The sequence below is a fragment of the Lolium perenne genome, unplaced genomic scaffold (assembly GCF_019359855.2).
Source record: "Lolium perenne isolate Kyuss_39 unplaced genomic scaffold, Kyuss_2.0 unplaced101, whole genome shotgun sequence".
NCBI classification, from domain to species: domain Eukaryota; kingdom Viridiplantae; phylum Streptophyta; class Magnoliopsida; order Poales; family Poaceae; genus Lolium; species Lolium perenne.
Window position 1 is genome coordinate 135266 of NW_027249059.1, and position 6009 is coordinate 141274.

Genomic DNA, 6009 nt, shown 5'->3' on the forward strand with positions numbered 1-6009 from the left:
TAAATAATAAAAAAAAAGGGGTAACACCAACGTTTCACACAATAGTCATCTTGCACGTAAGCCACCGTATTATATTTCTATAAGGAAAAAGTTCAAAACAAACCTTGAACTCATAGGCAAAAGCTAAGTGAAACCCTCAACTCCTAATCCTTGAAATTTGCACTCTGAACTTGTCGATCCCGGTCTATTTTAAACCCTAGATCTGTCTGAGTTGGAATTTTGCTGACGTGGCAAGTAAAACCAAAAAAATAAAAAATCATATTAGCCTAGATAATTAGCTACTCCCACTTACATACGTAGCCCACTGTCATATTCATCTTCATCCCATTAACCCCAATCCCCTTCCACCATCTCTTGCACACGTGCCGTCCATCATTCGTGGTGGGCGCGACGAAGCTCACCCTTAGCCGCTAGGTGCTGGGCCCTCTCTCCCTTGCGTCTTGATGGCATCATCGGTTGGCGAGGCCCTTCCCTGCATTGTCACACGCGCGCAGCTGATGCAGCGGTTGCACGGAGACGAAACTTTCCTGGCGAACTCTCCCTCCTCTACTCCTGATGTAGCCCCGCTCACCAACGACACTACATCAAGGCCAACAAGTCCCCCAAGTGGACCAATGACACGGGCTCGAGCTAAAGCTCTACATGACAAGGTGAACTCGCTCCTCACTACCCTCGACCTTGATACCCCATTGGATGGAATGCTACCTCATGCCGAAACCCTTTGTGTTATTAGGTACGTGGAGCATCAAGACCCCGGAGAAGAGGATACGCCATGGTCGAGGGAAGGAGAGAAGCAGCTGGCCGAGAAGGACGTCGCAGCAGACCTGAAGATGGACCAGGAAGAAGGAGGAGAAGAGTGGCCGCCGAAGGACGCCCGTGGCCGGCAGATCGCCGGCCTCCGTGCACCCAAGATCGCCGACTCAGGCACCCAAGATCGCCGGCCGGTACACCCCAGATCGCCGGCCCCACGCGGAGAAGACTACGGCCGCACTACCGGCCCGGGCGCGCGGCTGCTGCCGGCCACACCGCATCGCGGCCAAACCTCACGGCATCGCCGCCCCACCCCTCGTTGACTTAATCTCAACCGTTCATTTCACATCTATGGACCAGGATAATTTATGTAGTGCCGATTTTACCCCTGTACGAATGCGGGCCTATAAGTACCTCACCCCTTCCTCCAGTTAGGGTTAGACTTGTTTAGAACTCAAACCTACCTTTGAGCTTAGTCTCCCTTGGGTATCATCCCTCTCGTAATCAAGGCACCTTGGTTGTTGACTTTGATCTTGTTGAGTGAGATTCTAGTACTTGTTACTCTCTCTCCCTCACCAAGCTCATCCTCTCCAATCCCAATCTCTCTCAGGAATTCTGCCTCGTGCCTCTTCCACGGAGATTCTATTGGCGTGGTCCATCGAGCCACGGAGGTAAGCATCGGGTGTATCGGGTTGGTGTGCGTGCGTGAGTCTCGGAGTTCATCGTGTTCTTCGTCCCCCTCGCGTTTTCCCATCTCTCCCGCTTGGTTTCGAAGTCAATCCGCAAGATCGGGCCACACACGGGGTCTTAGACCACATCATATGGTATCGCAGACCTTTGGTTCCGCGGATTTGACCCTCCACCCACCCGATTTCGTTTCTAGAAAATTTTTCCAAAAAAAAAATAGCCCTAAATTGCCTTTTGACCGATCTCGTGATTTGGTTGCGTTTTGAGTGGTTTTGATCCATGGATTTCGTGCTCCTCTCGGTTGATCTACGTTTTCCCCACTTTCTAGACGTCAATTCCATCGATTTTGGTCGATTTGGTCGATTTTGGTCCGCATCTCGCGAAGAACGATTCGAGTTGTTCATCGAGGACAGCATCGCCGCCCCATCCAGGCCGGCACTACCGCCGAGGCCGGCATCGCCGCCGCGTCCGGGCCAAGACGTCGAGGCCGGCACTGCCGCCAAGTCTAGGCCGGCACTGCCGCCCAGAGCAAACAAGCTCGCCAGCTCCATTTTCGACCACATTTTTACCTTTGTGTTTGCTAGTTCTGGTTTGAGTGCCTTTTGTGTAACACTAACCCGCAGCGACGACGCAAGCGAAGACACTCTCGGCACCCCAACTTGCAAACGTACTCTTGATCCTTCCACCATATTGCAAGTTGCGTGATCATCACCGCCTACGCCACATCTAGGTATAACTTGCAACTCCTCGTTCCTTTTGCGATCCAACCCTCCCGAGCATTGCTTGTTTAGTGTTGCGAGACATTGCACGTGGCCCCGCATTGTGAGGTGTGTGTGTCGTGTTGAGTAAAGCATCCAAGCAAACACTCGTGTGGCAAGATAGCAAAAGCGAGGCTAACGCTAACATAGTGCGTGCAAAAGCCCCAAAAACACAAAAAGAGTGCGAGTAGCACCATACATCCATACATCCATACATCCATACATCCATACACCCATACATACAAAAAGTGTCCACGTGCCACCAAAGATACAAACGAGTGCAAGTGCCACCATACACGAAAGAGAAAAAGCTTTTAAGCAAAGAGAGAGACGAGAAGAGAGGCCGCGTGTGAATCTTGTTGTCTCTTCGTTGCAACCAAAGCTTTGGCTCTCCTTGTGTTATTGCGACACCGAGCACTTATACATACACTTTTCCGCTCATTCCTTGGTCGCACTAACCCCGCTTATCTCGTGTGTGTGTTCCACAACTTTTCCGTGTTTTCGTGATCACCATTTGGACATTTAATTTTTGGACCTTACCCACTTTTAACAACATACTCGATCTTGGATTTGTCTTTTGGCTTTCCACAACACTCGCCTAACACCATATTTGCTAGCTTTTGCGTGTGGTTTTGCGTGTGTTCCCGATACACTTGATCTTGCTTTCGGCTTGGTGGATTGCCTCAATACCATCTTACCTTGGTAAGAGTGCGAGGTAGTCTCCTTCCACTAACATACACAACATAGTTCTTGTCTTGCTATCATGGATAGGAACGGAGATGAAACAAGGGATGGAGAAGTCCTCCGGAACACCGAGAGGTTGGCTACTCAACACAACCTATGGACTCAACGCCAAGAGTTCAAGGAGCAACTATCACTCTTCGAGACCCGCATCGACGAACAATATGAAGAAGTGGCTCACAACTTCTCCACGGTGAACCAAGACTTGGCTCTCCTCCGTGAAGCTACGGACAACTTGAATGGCCAAATGGCGGCCAATGATGCGAACATGGAGCGACGCATGGATAACCTCGAGCGCGCCATCACCAACTTGGGTCGTCATCGCCGACACCGCTCTACTTCATCATCATCAAGCTCGTCACAAGATTACTATTCTCATGGCCACCGTTCGTCATCAAGCTCCTCCTCAAGGCATGAAGACCATCCTTGTCCTCATCGACCACATGCTCGTCAAGAAGACTCTCGCTCTAACTCAAGGAGAGGTGAATTCCATCGCCATGCTCGTCCTCATGAACGACCTCCACAAGAACAAGTTCCTCACCAAGATCGTCATCAAGCGGCTCGCCATGCCCACCATGGGCGTGACGATCAACCCCACGACAACGTCTTCCACAACATGGCGCCACATGGTGATGCTCCCGCCCAAGGTCGTCAAGAGCAACCAAGGCGTGATCTCCGAAATCATCCTCGCCATGACCAACGTGGAAGAGGAGACCCACAACATGATCAAGATGAGAGGGCCATCCTTGGACATCGCCAACAACCTCGCCAAGACCCTCAACAACATCCTCCACGTGAACCAAGTGAAGCAAGTGTTCAACTCCACCGCCAACCCAATGCTATGGTTGGACGTGAAAGACCTCCTCTACCACCTCAAGCCGCAAGAGATGAAGGCAACCGTCCTCGCCGCCGCAACTTGGAAGATGAAGAGAATATGTATGGCAAACTCAAGTTCAACATGCCCAAGTTCAAGGGTGAAGACGACGCCGAGGCCTACCTCTCATGGGCACTCAAGGTGGACAAGATCTTCCGCATCCACAACTACTCCGGAGCCAAGAAAGTGGCCATGGCATCGCTTGAGTTTGAAGACTACGCCAACACTTGGTGGGAGCAAGTCCTCACTCTAAGGGAAGAAAAGGGTGAACCTCCAATTGACACTTGGGAAGAGATGAAGGAAGAGATGCATGCTCGCTTTGTACCAACCCACTATGAGACCGACCTCTTCAACAAGCTCCAAAAGTTGAAGCAAGGCACCAAGACCGTTGAGGAGTTCTTCAAGGAGATGGAGTTGACTATGATGCGAGCTAACATACAAGAATCCGAGCAACAAACCATCGCTCGTTTCTTCAATGGCCTCAACTATCCCATCAAGCGAATTGTGGAGTTCCAACCTTATTCCAACATGGTTGAGTTGGTGCACCAAGCCTCCAAGGCCGAGCGCCAAGTGAATGAGGACCTCAAGTACTCCAAGTCCAAGTCATACTTCGCCTCCAAGTTCGCGACAACAACACCTCCTTCAACAAGTGTCAAGCCTACCGCATCCTCTACAACATCCAAGCAACCGACTATCCAAAGTCGCATGAAGCAAACGGTGTCCTCCACCGCCTCCTCCAAGGCCTCTACGGGACCCTCCAATGTCACTTGCTTCAAGTGTGGCACCCAAGGCCACAAGTCCTTTGAGTGCAAGAACACCAAGGTCATGATCACTATGGAGAATGGTGACATAGAGACTCTAAGTGAAGGTGAATATGAAGCCCTAGTGCAAGCCGCCGTTGCTAATGAGGAAGACTATGATGAAGAAAGTGGAGAAGACCCTCTCTTATGCACACATGATCCAAGCCCTTCTCTTGTGGTCACTCGAGTGCTCACCACTCAACCCCAAGCTATGGAAGACCAAAGATGCAACATCTTCCAAACGCGTGCCGGCATTGGTGGCAAGTCAATCAAGGTCATCATCGATGGTGGGAGTTGCCACAACTTGGCAAGCACCGAGCTATGTGAGAAGCTCAACCTCACGCTTCGCAAACATCCTCATCCATACCATGTCCAATGGTTGAGTGACAAGGGCAATGTCAAGATTCAACACACCGTCACCGTCAACTTCAAGATAGGACCCTATGAAGACACCGTCGAGTGTGATGTAGTGCCTATGACCGTGTGCCACATGTTGCTTGGCCGCCCATGGCAATTTGACAAGAAGGCCATACATGATGGTTTCTCCAATGCATACACCTTCAAGGTCAAGGACAAGAAGTTCGAGCTTCGCCCAATGACTCCTAGCCAAATCATCGCCGACAATGCGAAGGCTTTAGCGAGGGCACAACGCCACATCCACCATAGTGAGTTGAGAGGAGAGGGAGCTACCCACCAAAAAGAGAGTGAGCACCACCACCCACATATGAGTGAGAGAAAGAGTGTCCTCCTAGCCACCAAAAGCGAGTGGAGAGAAGTGAAAGACAACCCATCCACCACCATACACTACGTGCTCATTTGCAAGGGCCTCTCGTCGGAGACTAATGACTTAACCAACATTCCTTCGTCTTTGTTGTCTCTTTTGAAGGAGTTTCAAGACGTCTTCCCCGACGAGCTCCCTCATGGACTACCACCGCTTCGGGGCATCGAGCATCGCATCGACCTCATACCCGGCGCTCCCCTACCAAACCGCGCCGCTTACCGCACCAACCCCGAGGATACCAAGGAGATCCAACGCCAAATTCAAGACCTCCTCGCTAAAGGGTATGTCCGAGAAAGACTTAGCCCTTGTGCCGTTCCCGTCATTCTTGTGCCTAAACCGGATGAGACGCAACGGATGTGTATGGATTGCCGCCCTATCAATGCCATTACCGTCCGTTATCGACATCCCATTCCGCGTTTAGATGACATGCTTGATGAATTGAGTGGTGCCACCATTTTCTCTAAGATTGATTTGCGTAGTGGCTACCACCAAATTCGCATGGCAATTGGTGATGAATGGAAGACGGCATTCAAGACCAAGCTTGGTCTCTATGAATGGCTCGTCATGCCGTTTGGTCTTTCCAATGCTCCTTCCACTTTCATGCGTCTTATGAATCAC